This window comes from Pongo abelii, chromosome 14 (assembly GCF_028885655.2).
Source record: "Pongo abelii isolate AG06213 chromosome 14, NHGRI_mPonAbe1-v2.0_pri, whole genome shotgun sequence".
NCBI classification, from domain to species: Eukaryota; Metazoa; Chordata; class Mammalia; order Primates; family Hominidae; genus Pongo; species Pongo abelii.
This window is the reverse complement of record NC_071999.2, coordinates 91043608-91060983: the sequence shown is the minus strand read 5'-3', so window position 1 is coordinate 91060983 and position 17376 is coordinate 91043608.

The following is a 17376-nucleotide window of genomic DNA, read 5'->3' as shown; positions in this document are numbered from 1 at the left end:
GCAGGGGTGGAATGTTATGGTTTGGCTCTGTGTCCCCACCCAAATCTCATCTTGAATTGTAACTCCCACAATTCCCACATGTTATGGGAGGAACCTGGTGGGAGGTGATTAAATTATGGGAGTGGGTGTTTCCTTTGCTGTTCTCATGTTAGTGAATTAGTCTTGTGAGATCAGATAGTTTTAAAAATAGGAGTGTCCCTGCGCAAGTTCTCTCTTTGCCTGATGCCACCCACACGAGATGTGACTTGCTCATCCTTGCCTTCCGCCATGATTGTGAGGCCTCCCCAGCCATGTGGAACTGTAAGTACAATAAACCGCATTCTTTTGTAAATTGCCCAGTCTTGGATATGTCTTTATCAGCAGTGCAAAAGGAAACTTATACACTTCCCTATTTTCAGGTATCTTTATAGTAGTGCCTTGCTCCTGGTACAAATTTTCTGTATTAGTCTGTTCTCATAGTGCTATAGAAAACTACCTGAGACTGAGTAATTTATGAAAAAAGAAGAGATTTAATTGACTCACAGTTCCACATACTTAACAGCATGGCTGAGAGACCTCAGGAAACTTACAACCATGGCAGAAGGCAAAGGGGAAGCAAGCACATCTCATCATGGCAAAGCAGGGGAAACAGAGGGGAGGAGGAAGCACCATACACCTTTAAACCATCAGATCTCATGAAAACTCACCATCATGAGAACAGCAAGGAAGAAATCTGCCCTCATTACCCAATCACCTCCCACGAGGCCCCTCTCCTAATATGCGGGGATTACAATTTGACATGAGATTTGAGTGGGGACACAGAGCCAAATCATATCACTACCTAAATACATTGTTTGGAAACTTCTTTATGAAACATATGTCCCTGTTGTTTTCTATTAATCATATCTTAAATGTGCCTCTCTATTCTGTTCATGTGCCTTCATTTCCACCACTAAATATATTTTCCAAACTACCACTCTCTCTCAACTGGATAATTTCTTTAGCTTTTCCCCAATATACTCAGAGTAATCTCTGTAAAAACTTGGTGCCTTCCCATTAAGAAGGTTACAAGCTGCTGCTTGCTTTGACTCCTACTGTCCTTTCAAACTATCACTGGCTTCATAATTCTCTATTTATTTCTCTTTTCCACTTATTCTGGCTTTCTGTGAGTTCGGATACTTATATTTATTCTTGCAAAGAGTTACACATGTTCATTCCATATGTTGAATACTTCTCGCACTCTATTCACTGAGAAAATGATTGTCCTTTATTCTAATGGAAGGGCACCCTTTCCTGAATTTCGTAGTCAGATCATAGCACCTAATGTCTCTCCTTAGTTGCAGTTGTGTCATTGCAATGTCAGATTATTGTGTCTGATGACTTAGTCAATATGTATTTCCCCACAGAAGCAGGAGTTTTTGTTGTTGTTGTTGTTGTTGTTGTTGTTTTCTAGCATTATACAGAGCATGACACATAGAATTTGTCATTTTGGTGTACTCAATAAATTTTGGTTATATTAATTGAATGAATGAATGAAGATTAGCTAGTAAAATTTAGATCAAACTTATTTAGGAATTGTTATCTAGGGAGTATCAAGGAAGGATAAGGTAAATATTAAGTCATTTAATTGATTCGCTATTATAGTTAATATGTTTGTTGCTTTTTTCCTCTTCCTCATGTTCCAAGATTCTTCCAGTTCCTCACTATTTGCTTAATCTCTTTTCTCTTTATTCTTCTATAACTGTTGTATTAGTCAGGGTTCTCTAGAGGAACAGAACTAATGGGAAATATGTATATATATATAAAGGTGACTTTATTAGGAGAATTGACTCACACAATCACAAGATGAAGTCCCACAGTAGGCCATCTGCAAGCTGAGGAGCAAGGAAGCCAGTCCAAGTCCCAAAACCTCAAAAGTAGGGAAGCTCAGAGTACAGCCTTTGGTCTGTAAGGCCTGAGATCCCCTGGCAAACCACTGGTGTAAGTCCAAAGAGCCCAAAAGCTGAATAATTTGGAGTTCAATGTTTGAGGGCAGGAAGTATCCAACACGGGAGAATGATGAAAGTTGGAAGACTCAGCCAGTCTATTCCTTCCATGTTCTTCTGCCTGCTTTATTCTAGCCATGCTAGCCAATGATTAGATGGTACCCACCCAGATTGAGGGTGAGTCTGCCTCTCCCAGTCTACTGACTCAAATGCTAATCTCCTCTGGCAACATCCTTATAGATGCACCCGGGAACAATACTTAGCATCCTTCAATCCAACCAAATTGACAGTCAATATTAACCATCACAACTATTACCATTGTAGGTTGTTTTCCATTTGCAGCCCATTTGGTTTAGTTCATGGTTACCTGCCGTTTGTCTCACCATTTAATAGAAATTCGTATTTCTCCTCAATTTACTTTTTTTAAAATCTTGAATGTCTTTTTTGGACTGTTCAGATTATAAGTTACAAAAGCCAACTTAAAGTACCTACATATAAGGAGGGATATTTTGAAATATAATAAATGTGCAGTGTGACTGTATAAAACACAAGAACCCACAAAGAATGAGTGGATTAAGGACCTCGATCGATCTCCAAATCATGGTAATTACCTCCTCATGTCTTATCTCCTCTGTGCATATCCTTTATTATTCAGTGTGTGCTCTCTCTCTAGGTACGCCCTTCCTCATTCTTCTTCAGCAGATTTCACCACATAGTAGACATCTTGGATTTGCAATTCCGCCTTTCTTTCCTAATGTTAAAAATTATTATAGGTGAAGAAATTGTTTATCCTAATTAATTTGTTGACTTAAGAGAGCCTCTGTCAGGCAGTAATCTGGAAAATGTATTGCTGAGTAAATTCTCAGGAATAAAAAATGTTGATGACAAATCTTGTTCCAATTACAGCTTTCTACATTTCTACCTAAACTCGGTGTTCTCGATTAACTTGACCATTCCATCCATAACATGAGGAGAAAGCATCTTTCACAGGGTTATGGATACAATTAAATTAAGTAACCTATGTATAGCAACTTTCACCATAGCTGAATGAGAGTAGCCACCATATATATTGACCATTATTTAAATTAAAAACATGTCAGAATCATGGAAATACATTTTACCATAAATTATATAGTCACCTGACTGAAAGTGCTTTTGTATATTATTTTGAATATTAAATTGTTTTAAATATACAGAAGAAAAATTTTATGAGAAAAATAAACAAAAACAATGTAGATAAATGATTTATTCATGAGGTTAAATTGGAAATAATATGAAAAATTGAAATAATTACTTTGTTACTGGCAAAATGTGTTGCATCTGTTTGCTGTCGTCTCAGTGATAATAAAATGAAGATTGGTGACTTTAATTCCAATTTCAGAATAAAAATGAACTTTATAAGGTGAATATTTTTCACTTTGACACATATAATTAGAAATACAATTTTCATATTTATGGTAATAAATAACTTACATTTCAGTGTGTATTCCCTTAAATTCATATTTGTGTGCACTAGTCTTTGTCTGCACTAGTCTTTGTCTGGATAAGAACTGTATTCTTATGTAGCTCTCCTTTGAACTTTATTTTAAATATTTATTTATTTATTTGTTTATTTATTTATTTATTTATTTTTGAGACAGGGTCTTACTCCTGTCAACCAGGAGTGCAGTGGCATGATCACGGCTCACTGCAGCCTTGACCTCCTGGACCAAAGAGATCTTCCCACCTCAGACTCCTGAGTAGCTGGGACCATAGGTGTATGACACCATACCTGGATAATTTTTTAATCATTGTGGAGATGAGGTCTTGTTGTGTTGCCCAAGCTAATCTGGAACTCCTGGGCTCAAGTGATCCTCCTGCCTTAGCCTCCCAATATGTTAGGATTACAGGCATGAGCTACTATGCCCAGCCTAAACATTCATAAACAAAATACCATGGACTCTTTTCTATGGACCCACCTGGAGATGAACATATATCCAGACATCACGAAACAGCTATTTTTCCTAAGGCACATATTCCCCACACTTTGTATTGATTTGAGATATGCCCTGCAATGAACTAGAACAGAAAAGCAAATGCACTTTTACATGATTGGAATTGTAGTGTTACATAAATTGCTTGGATTATCCATTTCATATTCATAGCTCTAAATCTTTAGAGAATCTGTCTCTCAAAGGGTATCTGATACATTGCAAGGGTAAACAAGTGAAAAAGATAGGAAATAGTGATTTCAGGAAAGTTTCTGGAAATGGACACTTCACAGAGGTTGTAGCTGAGATAGGGGATGATATTGTGGGAAAAAAGAAGATAAAATTAACCTTAGTGAAAATTCCTTTTTGGTGTTTTTGTTTTGTTTTGTTTTCTTTTTGGTTTTTTTTTTGACACGGAGTCTCGCTCTGTCACCCAGGCGGGAGTGCAGTGGCATGATCTCGGCTCACTGCAACCTCCGCCTCCTGCATTCAAGTGATTCTTCTGCTTCAGCCTTCCAAGTAGCTGATTACAGTAAGAGATTACAGGTGCTTGCCACCACGCCCAGCTGATTTTTGTAATTTTTGGAAGAGACAGGGTTTCAACATGTTGGCCAGGCTACTCTTAAACTCCTGACCTCAAGTGATCCACCACCCTCAGCCTCCTAAAGTGCTGGGATTACAGGCGTGAGCCACTATGCCCAGCCACATTAGTGAAAATTTCTAAAAGGTATGTGCGTATTATAATTCCACCTAAGAATCACTATAGGATCTTTTAGTACTTCTATTTAGGTAAAGCCTTTTTCAGATTAATAATGTTAAAAATAATAATGATAATGGCACTAGATTAAAGAAGTCCGGTGAAGTCTGTTTTTAAGACTTTTGGGTTGCTTAATTTGCCTCCTTAACATAACACTTCCATCTAAGCTCCATCTAACAACAGTGAAGCTTAATCTGGAATCCCAAAATGTATGTAAATATGAACTCCTGTTTGGCATCCATCTAGCTACGTGACACACTCAGAGAATAAATTTTGTTTATTTGCAAATTATTTTCCAGGACAAAGTCAGTCAAAAAATGAGCCTGTGATTTTTACAAGATTGTGCCAAATGTAAAAAATACATAAAGACGGGTTTCCACTCAAAAGAAAACATTGTACTTAAAAACACACACATTGATATATATAATGGAGAAAAGATAAAAGATAAAACTCTAAAAAAAGTAATGAAGTATCAAAATGACATTGACCTTTTTTGATTTTCACGTTTTCTAATTTTGTGCACAATTTATGTGTTTTTTTCCTTTTTTCTTTCTTTTTTTGAGACGGAGTCTCTCTCTGTCACCAGGCTGGAGTGCAGTGGCGCGACCTCGGCTCACTGCAACCTCCACCTCCTGGGTTCAAACTATTCCCCAGCCTCAGCCTCCCAAGTAGCTGGGATTACAGGTACCTGCCACCATGCCTGGCTAATTTTTTGTATTTTTAGTAGAGATGGGGTTTCACCGTGTTAGCCAGGATGGTCTCGATCTCCTGAACTCGTGATCCACCCGCCTCGGCCTCCCAAAGTGCTGGGATTGCAGGCGTGAGCCACCGCACCTGGGCCGTGTTTTTTTACTTAATTGCTTTCACTTTTGTGAAATTAGTTACAAAATCCATATATTAGATTGGAAGTGTGATATGTCTTTTTTTAATTTTAATGACAATTTGGATCCTATATAATCAAAATCTAATAAATCGACCACTTTTGCTATAAGCATAACATCTTATGAGTTTTGTGTTGAATTAATACATTGAATAAATTTGGGAGATTTTAGAATTTTAGTCTAAGTATATGCTTTTTTTTCTCATAAGGAATGTGTATAATTCTGTCTAAATGTTGTCTAATGATACACTCTTCATAAATTTCCACTGAAATATCGCTATAAAAATGAAACCTCTTTATTCTCAAAAAGCATGTGGTGTACCATCTAATGCTATGATTCAGGTTAATAACCTCCTACTACACAGCCAACAAAGTCAGATGCAGAATAGTACTGATTGTCCTATACACCCTCTCAATCAGAAGAAAATCTGTTTGTAAGTAGACAGGAAAAATATTTTTGGCCTTATATACTGTCTATGTGTAGGCACAGAGTTCAATATTTGCCAGACATAAAACCCTGTATAAAAATAGTAGAGTTTTGAAATAGCCAAGGTTTTCTCCTGTATACTCCCACCTTAAAAGCTGTCAAATAGAGTAACCATACAATTCATCAATCCCAATACTGGGTATATGTCCAAAGAAAAGGAAATCAGTATATAAAAGAGATCTGTGCATTCCCATATTTAATGCAGCACTCTTCACAATAGCCAAAATACGGAATCAGCCCAGATGTGAATGAGGAAATGTGGCCCATATATAGTATTAATACATATACACAATGGAATATAATTCAGCCATTAAAAAGAATGAACTCTTGTCATTTGCAACAACGTGGATGTACCTAGAGGAGGTTATGTTAAGTAAAATAAGCCAGGCACCAAAAGACTAATTTTGCAGTTCTCACTCATATGTGCGAGCTAAAATGTTTTTAAAACATTGAAGTCAGAGAGATAGGGTAGTATGATGGTTAGTAGAGGCTGGGAAGGGTAGCAGAGAGGGGGCGGATAAGAGAGGGTTGGTTAATGGCTATGAATACAGTTGGTTAGAATTAATAAGATAGGATATTTGGTAGTACAACAGGGACTAGAATTAATTATTCATTGTACATTTTTAAATAACCAAAATTAGAATTAGGAATATTTCTAACAAAAAGAAATAACAAATGCTTGAAATGGTGGATACCCTAATTACCCTGATTTAATTATTACACATTGTATGTGTTTTAAAAAATATTGCATGTACTCCATAAAAATATAAAATATGATGTTTTTATAATAATTACTTTTAAAAAAATTTAAACTTGCCATCATTTTCTTTTAAATAATACATATAAATTGGCTTTATTAAAATTAGGTAAATAGATGTATAGTCTATACGGTGTATGGTATAATTCTCAAAGACAAATGCTGGAAGTGTGGCTGCTCATCTTTTGCAAGAGATAATTTCTCATATAAACAGTTTTTGTCAAAATCTCAGAGGACCAAGCATGGGAAAGAGGAGATTATAGGATTTTCCTAAATGAAGGGCATTAAGGTATTATTAGACAAAGAACCATGTTAAAAGTAAAAATTATGAAACACAATTGGTGTGTGACATTTTAACATATCCTACATTTTAACAAAATGATATAAGAATAAATAAGAACAAATAAATAGAAAATTTTACGTTTATAATTAAACCTAATACCACAGAAATCAAGTACACAATTCCTTCTTTAAGCTGTTGGTCTCTGATAGTTCTAGACTTTTAGTTTTCCTCTCTGAAAGTCCCTAAGTAATATTAATCTGTTCTTCATCTTCCTGGACCTCATGAATTCCTCCCTCTTTTATTACCTTGCACATGTATGGGAAGTATTTCCTAAGCAATGCTTACACATCACAAAGCTGCCCTGCTATCTTCCTGCCACCTGTCAGTGAACAGGCACTTGATGGCTGCAACTCTCCTGTGTATTACATAAAGATCACAGGACTGGCAACTTGTGAGCTGCTTTACCTCTCCCTAAAGCCTTTCACAGCATTCGTGGCCATCCATTAAATCTCCAAGGCACATCTTATAAGGGATTGTAACATTTTCAAAACTTTGCTGAAATTTGGTGATAACAGAATTACATCACAATGGGGAGTGATTAAAGCAGTTATGATTCTCACTAATACCTGTCAAATGTGCGAACTATCTCTTTAGGGTTTCTCCCACTTTCCTATCTTTTTAGCCTTTCTATCAATATTACCCTCAACCATATCCTTCCTAACTAAAATCTTGGCCAGAAATCCTGTGAACACCAAGAAGAGAGAAACAGTCATCACTTTCTTCCCAATCTCACAGCAGCAACTAACCTTTTAATAAACATAATCTCAGGCAGGCTTTTCTCTGAAAAGAAAGAAAAACCTCCTTTTTCTTTTCTTCTCATTGATTGGAATTTTTCTGACCGAGAAAATGAATTTTAGCTTGCACAGTGAACAGTTCCATTAAAGTGATTTTGCTTGTTTTACATTGTTTTGTTTTCTTTCCCAAAAGTAATAACATTTATTCAAAGATAAGTTTAGCCCTCATCTCTCAATAACCAGGAAATCTACTAAAAGTTTTTAAAGATAATGAAATGTGCTTGTATATAACTAAATATCAATATTTCAGAAATGTGAGAATTAAATTTTAGGCAGAACACTCAGTTTAGCATTTTTAGTAGAATCTTTACTATAATTAATCATGTTTCAATCTCAGTCCAGCGCTGTCTCAACACTAGGATGATACCTTAAAGATGGTGCCTCTCTCGTAGGAGTTAGTGCTGGACAGTCTGGTATCTTCTCTTCCCCAGAAGTATGGTAAATAAATGTGAATACCTGAGAACAAAACAAAGGAGGGGTAGTTATTATTTAAATCAGTTGGTCATAAGAGTTGTCTCTTAGGAAGTAAGTTTTTAATTTTGGTCTAAAAATGCAAAAACATTTACACCTACTTAAAGACGATGCAAAAAAATGCTAAAACATGTTCACCTACTTAAAGACATTACAGACAAGTCCAGGCATAAACAAAACCATGTGAAAATCCGCTAAAGCAAGAAGGGTTTTTGTATTGTAGAAACTGAGAAGAACACTAGAACATCTGAGAGGTAAGGGGGAAGCACAGTATGATAATTTTTTATTTGGGGAGGAAGGAAGATTGTGCTGGGCTTTGAAGTTTATGATGAAATATTTGAATTCAGTCCAAGTGAAGGGAACGTTATAAAAATTTTGATAAAGGACATGATCTTATGTACTTTTTTAAAAAAACTTCACTCTGACTTCTGCCACTTTTCTTCTGGAGAAGAAATGAAGGCAGGGAGTTTGCTTTGGAAACAACTGTGCTATTATCCACAAGATACAGTAGGATATTGGGCCAGGAAGATTGCACTGGATATGAAGAAGATATTTTAAAAGTAAGATGTACATGACTTATGGATTAGCTGAATATTGATATAAAAAATTAAAGTATCAAGATAATTGCCTCATTTAAGAATTAGATAAAGCGCTGAACTAGATATATAATTTTTGAACTTGGCAACATATTGTTGACATTTAATGTTGTGGAAGTAATTGAGAGTACATAGAAGTGCTGATTCATTTTTCCTGAAAATCAGTTGCCTTTTGTGCTTTATGAATTTCCAAATCTAGTTACAAGCTAATGAACACGTGCTAGCATGTAAACTATTTTGCTGTACATTTCATCTACTACTTTAACAGTCTGATGTTTTCAATGTTATGGCAACACAAACCTAATTATACTAAATGCTTCCCATCTGTAAATCTAATGCAATTTCAAATCTTGGGAATAAAGCTTGAACTCGAGATACCCTTGCCTTCTATCTCTCCCACTATTCATATGAATATCTGATTCATCAAAAAATAAGTGGTCTATCTTTAAAATGTGTTCATAAATGGTCTAATTCTCATTGTATAACCTTGGTTAAAGCTACAGTTAATTCTTGCTTACACTGATGTAGTCTAAGTGGTGATGAAGCAGTCTGAGTGGTCTCCCTACTTCTACCATTGCTACTTTTTGGTCTGTTAGCAAGAGGGAAGCCTAGTTCATTCAGTTATGTAACTCCTCTACTTAAAATCTTTCACTGAGTTTAAAATGCAAACTTCTTACAATCATCGAAAAGTCTTTCGCATTCTATTTTCACCTCCCTTCTCTGTTTCTTCCACTTCAGCAAGGTTGGCCATGGCCAGTATCAACCATGCTCCTGCCTCAGGGCCTTCGTACCAGCTCTTTTCATTACCTGAAATGCTCTTCCCACAGATATCTACATGTCTGAAATGACTTCTTCGGGTATTGTCAACTGTCATCTTCATAGTGAGGTCTTCTGAGACATGCAAATTACAACTGCCACCATATCTTTATCCCATTTTCTCTGCCTTTGATGCATAACTCTTATTATTAAAACATTTATTTGGGGCCAGGCGTGGTGACTCACACCTGTAATCCCAGCACTTTGGGAGGCTGAGGCAGGTGGATCACGAGGTCAGAAGTTCAAGACCAGCCTGGCCAAGATGGTGGAAGCCCGTGTCTACTAAAAAAAAAAAAAAAAAAAAAAAATTAGCTGGGCGTGGTGGCAGGCGCCTGTAATCCCAGCTACTTGGGAGGCTGAGGCAGGAGAATCGTTTGAATCCAGGGGGCGGAGGTTGCAGTGAGCCAAGATCGCGCCACTGCACTCCAGCCTGGGCGACAGAGTGAGACTCCATCTCAAAAAAACAAGCAAACAAACAAACAAACATTTATTTGGATTGTTTCTTTTTACCACCCACTAGAAGTTTAGTGAGTTCCATAAGGGCAGGTATTTTTGCTGGCTTTGCTCTTGGATATAAGCCTAATGTATGGATGAAGTTTCTGCCACCTAAAAAAAAATTTAAGTGAGTGGCTACAGATCTTTCAAGTTCACTATTTTCCCCATAATTGTATATTCTCTTAATAACAAGAACTGAAATACAATAAAAATGCATGTAATTATAATTTTTAAATTAAGAGATAGTGCCAAACAGTATAAATTAGTAAAAGAGTAGAGTATCTGAAAAAATTACTGAAACATCTCCATAATAATAATGCTAACATGTATTGTTTCCTTATTTAGTGTCTCATGTTTCACTTAGAACTTTTTTTCTCTCTTTTAGATTAATGAAACTTCTTCAAATCCACAGCCAAAGAGTTGTGTAGTTAGAACACAATCCTATATTTCTGATCCCAGAACCTGAGCTGATAAATACTCTTCCATTCTGCCTCATGTTTAAGAATTTGTTTTCAAGCCTGGTTCCAAATAAAGATTAACCTTGGGCTCCTTTAAAAAGCATGTTGTTAGTCTTCTTTCCTCACCTATGAAATCTGAATCCTTTGAGGTTAGTGAACAGGAGTCTTTTTAAACAAACAAGTAAGAAAAAAGTTTCCAAGTGAAACTGATATGTTGCCAGCTTTAAGAATCGTGGATACAGAGCATCAAAAAATAATTCAGCCAGAAAATAAACCATCTAGAAAAAAATGCTTTATTCATTGGAAGATGCAGAAGTTAAGGGAACTAGGAAACAATTTTTTTGCCATCTGATAGATGTATAACTTCACAAAAAACATTTCACTGGTCTCTGAAGTAGCAAACTAATTTCTAACAAAAACTTACATAGATAATAGGGTATGAAATAAGCAATCATGAAAACAATGTGTATAGTAAGAGCACCAACACTGCCAGGAATGTTTTTAAATAGTTCATATCTACTTTTTAATGAAAATTCACCAAAATATATGTTTACATGATAGAATATGCAATGTAGTTCAAAAGTTTTGTAAGTGCAAGTGGTTTCTTTTTCTATCCTGCCCAAATTAACAGAAAACAACAATAATAAAACTGTACTGAGAAATATGATCACTCAGGCAACAAGTGTATTCATTTTAATTCATGGTTTAATTAGGTACATATTTTAAGTAGTGTCAGGGAATGTGAAATATATATATGTATGTATATATGCACACACACAAATGTATATATATACATATATACTGTGCTCAAAAATTAAGCAGCAAAGGGGAGAAAACAGGGCCAGGGATAATTAATGCTAAAGAACACAGGAATAATATACTGACCATTGGAATCAGATGAGATGTGAGTGCAAAGAAGTAAGCAGAATTAGTGTGTAGAGATTAAATAGCATTGGGAGTTGTAGATATCTGCACTCCCCAACCCACCCCCACCATTTTTATTGAAGTGTGGTTGACAGCCTAAAGGTGCCCAACTTTGTGATTTGATATATACATACATATACACACACACATTATGACATAGTCATCACAACCAAGCTAATTAATTAATGTATCCATCACTTCATATAGTTAACATTTCCTTTCTATTTTTCTTTCTCTTATCTTTGTTACTTTTATTTTATTTTCATGATGAGAATAATTAAGATCTACCTTCTTAGCAAATTTCAATTGTCCAATACGATATTGTTAACTATAGTCACATTTTTGTACATTAGATCTTTGTACCCTGGAACAGCATCTACCTATTTTCTCAATCCCTCAGCCCCTAATAACCACCATTCTACCCTCTGTTCTTATGAGTTTGACTATGTAGATTCCACGTATAAGTAAAATACAGTATTTGTCTTCCTGCATCTAGTATATTTCACTTGGCATCATATTCTTTTGCTTCATCTATTGTATTAATTCATTCTCACACTGCTATAAAGAACTAGTTGAAACTGGGTGACTTCAGGTAGTGAAATAGAAGAAAACAGGTTTAATTGACTCACAGTTCTGGAGACTTAACAGAAAGCATGACTGGGAGGCCTCAGGAAACTTAAAATCATGGCAGAGGGCAAAGAGGAAGCAAGCACATTTTCACATGGTGGTAGGAGAAAAACAGAGAAGGGGGAAGTGCCATACGCTTTTAAACCATCAGATCGCATGAGAACTCACTCACTATCATGAGAACAGCAAGGAAGAGATCTGCCCCCATGATCCAGTTACCTCCCACCAGCCCCCTCCTCCAAGTCCACATAAGATGTAGGTGGGAACACAAATCCGAACCATATCATCTATGTTGTTAAATATGTCAAGATTTCCTCCATTTGTAAGGTTAATTAATTTTCTGTTGTATAAATATTTCACCTTTTCTTTATCCATTCATCAGTTGGTAGACATTTGAGTTATGTCCATTATCTTGGATATCATGAATATTGCTGAAGGGAACATGGGCTAGCAATCCCACTTCTGGGCTATATATGAGGATCAAACTTTTTATTTCAGCTTCCACTGTAGCAAGTCTAATGGTTGTTCACCAATACTCAGACTCCCTTTATTTAATCCTAATACTGCCAAATTTTAGCTGGTTATGTGTGCAATGTATTTGATATTATAGTTTCCAGATCATTTTTCTTTGTTGGGACCACATTCTGCCCAATGAGATGAAAGCAACAATTATACAAGCCTCTTCTGATCCACACCCAGGAAAGAATTATGTGAGTACTACTCAGCTTTGCCCTCTTCTTTATGGCAACAAAGGAAATAGCTACCTTGACCTAAGAGGTGGAAAACGTATGTGAGATGGTAGATTGCCTTTATCCCTGGCAACTAATTACCTTTGAACTGCTGTGTGAAAGAGAAATACATATTTATCTTGAATGTGTCACTGTATTTTCAGTTCCTTGTTTGTGTAGCACAAGCACTAACTCATCTGCTTATAAGTTCTGTAAAATTACTCAAGTTGTGTATCTATTTTAATTTTTTCAGATTACTCATTATAAAATAGTCACATTAATATTATAGGACTTAGAGGACTATATGTACTAATACATGTATAGCACTTGTGATATGGTTTGGATATTTGTCCCCTAAAAATATCATGTTGAAATGTAATCCCAATCTTGGAGGTGGAGCCTGGTGGAAGGTGTTTGGATCGTGGGGACAGGTCCATCATGAATGTCTTGGTGCTGTCCTCATAATAATAAATGTGTTCTTACTGTTAGTTCACATGAAAGTTGGTTGTTTAAAAGATTGTGGCACTTCCCCCCTCTCTCTCTTGCTTCCTATGATGTGCCTGCTCCCATATGCTCTCTGCCATGATTGTAAGCTTCCTGAGGCTCACAAGAAGCAGACACTGGCACCATGCTGCCTGTAAAGCTTACAGAACTGTGAGCCAATTACCCAGGCTCAGGTATTCCTTTATAGCAATGCAAAAGCAGACTAATACAGAACATTGGTATCAAGGAGTGAGGCATTGCTGTAAAGATACCTGAAAATGTGGAACTGGCTTTGGAACTGGGTAATGAGCAGAGGCTAGAAGAGTTTTGAGGACTCAGGAAAAGATAGAACGAGAAGAGAAAGTTTGGAATTTCTTAGAGACTGGTTAAATGATTGTGAAGAAAATGCTGATAGTAATATGTACAGTGATGGCCAGGCTAATGAGGTCTCAGATGAAAATGAAGAATTTCTTGGGAACTGGAGTAAAAGTCACCTGTAGTATGCCATAGTAAAGAGCTTTGCTGCATTGTGTCCACATCCTAGGGATCTGTGGAGAGTTGAACTTAAGAGTAATGACATAGGGTATCTGGAAGAATAAATTTCTAAGCAGCAAAGTCTTCAAGGGGTGACCTGGGCAGCTTCCAATGATCTACGATTAGATACCCAGGAGCAAAGGAATGACTTAAAGTTGGAATTTATAATTAAAAGGAAAGCAGAGTGTAAAAGTTTAGAAAATTTGCAGCCTGGCCCTGTGGCAGAGAAGAAATCTAAGGAGGCTTTGGAGCAACCACTTACTAGAGAGGTTAGCACGACTAAAAGAGAGCCAAATACTACTATCCAAGGCAATGGGAAAAAGGACTCAAAGGCATTTCAGGAGGCTTCAAGGCATCCCTTCCCATCCGTGGCCCAGAGGCATAGGAGAAAAGAATAATTTGGAAGGCCAGACTGAGGGCCCTGCTGCCCTGTGCAGCCTTTGGCCATTGATCCCTGCATTGAGGCTATGCTGGCTCCAGCCTCAGTTCAAAGTGTCCCAGAAACATCTCTGGCCACTGCTCTGAAAGGCACAAACTGTAAACATTGGCCACTTCCATGTTTTGTTAAGCCTGAAGGCACACAGAATGCAAGATTGGAAGCTCCACCTAGATTTCAGAGGATGTATAAGAAAGCCTGGGTGTCCAAGCAGAATCCTGACACAGGGCTGGAGCCCTCACAGAGAATCTCTACTATGGCAGTGCAGAGGGGAAATGTGAAGTTGGAGTCCCCACAGGGCACTTTCTAGTGGAGCTACAGGAAGGGGATGCCACCTTTCAGACCCAAGAATGGTAGAGTCACTGGCAGCTTTCAACCTAAGCATGGAAAATCTGCAGGCACTCAAGTCCAACCCATGACAGCAGCCACGGGGATTGTACCCTGTAAAGCCAAAGAAGTGGACCTGTTCAAGCCTTGGGAGCCCACCCTTTTCACCAGTGTGTCCCGGATGTGGGACATGGAGTCAAAGGAGATTATTTTGGAGCTTTAGAATTTAATGGCTGCTGTGCTGAGTTTCAGACTTGCATGAGGCCTGTTTGACACTTTCTTTTGGGTGACTCCTCCCTTTTGGAACAGAAACATTTGCCCACTGCCTGTACCACCATCTTATCTTGGAAGTAAATAACTTATTTTTACTTTACATGCTTATAGCCGAAGGCGATGATTCTCAGATGAAACAGGATTTTGGCCTTAATGCTGAAACAAGTTAAGAATGTACTGAACTATTGGGAGGAGATGTTGTATTTTGCAATGTGAAAAGGACATAAGATTTAGGGGGTCTGGGTTAAATAACATGGTTTGGATGTTTGTCCCCTCCAAATCTCATGTTGAAACATAATCACCAATGTTGAAAGTGGGGCCTGGTAACAGGTGTTTCAGTCATGGGAGTGGGTCCCTCATGAGTGACTTTGTGCTGTCCTCATGATACTTACTGCATTCTCACTGTTAGTTCACATGACAGCTGGTTATTTAAAAGAGGGTTATGGAACCTTGCCTCTCTCTCTTGCTCTGCTCTCACTATGTGATGTGTCTGCTCCTTCTGACACTTCTGCCACGATTGTAAGCTTCTTGAGGCCTTGCTAGAAGCAGATGCTGGCATCCTACTTTCTGTAAAGCCTGCAGATCCATGAGCTAATTAAATATTTTTTTCTTTATAAATTACCTAGTCTCAGTTATTCCTTTATAGCAATGCAAAAAAGCCTAATACAACTTAGTAGCCCATGTACAGCACTTAATAACCAATAATTATAAAGTATGAAAATATAAAGAAAAAACTAATTTATTTTGTCCAGCTTTATTCATTATAACCTTTATAAGTAATCTCTCAGTTTATGGTGAAGACTTCTCAAATAGATACATTTTAATAATAATATTTTTAGAGCTATTGAATTAAGACTAATCTATTTTTTATCTTTTCTTACATTACACCTAGCTGAGTATATATTCAATACCTATTTTGTTAATTCTTATCTACATCAAAGTCCATAAAACTTTTGTCTGTATCAGTCTAAAATCTTTGGACATATTGTTTAATTTTTTGTTTTAATTTATTTTAAAATTAGTAAATTTAAAAAGTAACATAAATGTTGATGAATTTGTTTTTCAATCTCTAATTTTTCATAAATAAACTGATTTATATGATGTATCTTACGTAAACTGATTATACCTCAGAAATTAAGCATTTTTATGATCTAAAAAAACTACGTGATCTTCTTCTATAATAATACTGGTAGGTACTATTGGTGCTCTGCCTTCTAAACTTACTTCTAGTAGAAGTAAATATTCTTCTACTTTAATACAATTATGGTGAGAAGTATGAGTTATATATCATTAAGAAGAGACCCATCACCCTGCTGAAAGTCCATGGTACTTCATTTTTAAAACACTAACCATGTTTTTCTTATTTTATTATAGAAATCTACAGACATCAACACGTCACTAAACTAGGCTAGATTTTTGGGAAGATGCAACAAAGTATATAACTTTTCCTTCCCCACACCAAAGACATTTGTAACCACTCAAGTCTTTGTTAAAATGGTGAATATGTGAGTGAGATAACATGAAGTACCTAACCCATGCAGGTAGCAGGAGAGGTGGGAGAGGGACTGGCAGTGATAACATAGAAGCATTAAGTGTGAATGTAATGTTTGAAGTTGTAGCTCAGATAGCAATTCCCTAAAGAGAAACTTTGCCTACTTTGGAATATTTTCCATAACTAAAATGAAGTGAAAAGGAAGGGAAGCTTGACTACACATGTGTTTGTGTAACTAAAGGTTAAAATATTTGTATTTGAATAAAAAATATTTTAAATGTATATGTTTGCAATAAGCAAAACATTTAAAATGACTTTTCAAATTTTATTCTTTCTGATTCAGAGTCAACACATTCTAAATATTTATATTGATTTAATTAATTATTATCAGCCAGCTCAATTCAAACTGCATTATCTGACTAGAACATTTTTATTGTTGAGAAGAATATGAAAAGAGGCTATTTAGATTAGAATGGTCTTGATGTTAATTATAACGCTTCATTATGCACATTAAACCATTTCTAACTGAATTCATTCAGTTGAATATAAAAAATAGATAATCAGGGAATAATTTAGCTATAGTCTTGCAACTATGAATAAATATCCTGACATGTTAACCAAAATATAAACAAGTTTAAACAAGTTTATTTAACCAAAATATAAACAAGTTTTATTAGAGTATAACAAAATGCTAACTATTTACAAAACTTCCTAAACAATTTAGGAACACATATCATGTAGAATATTTTTAAATGTGTTAAGGA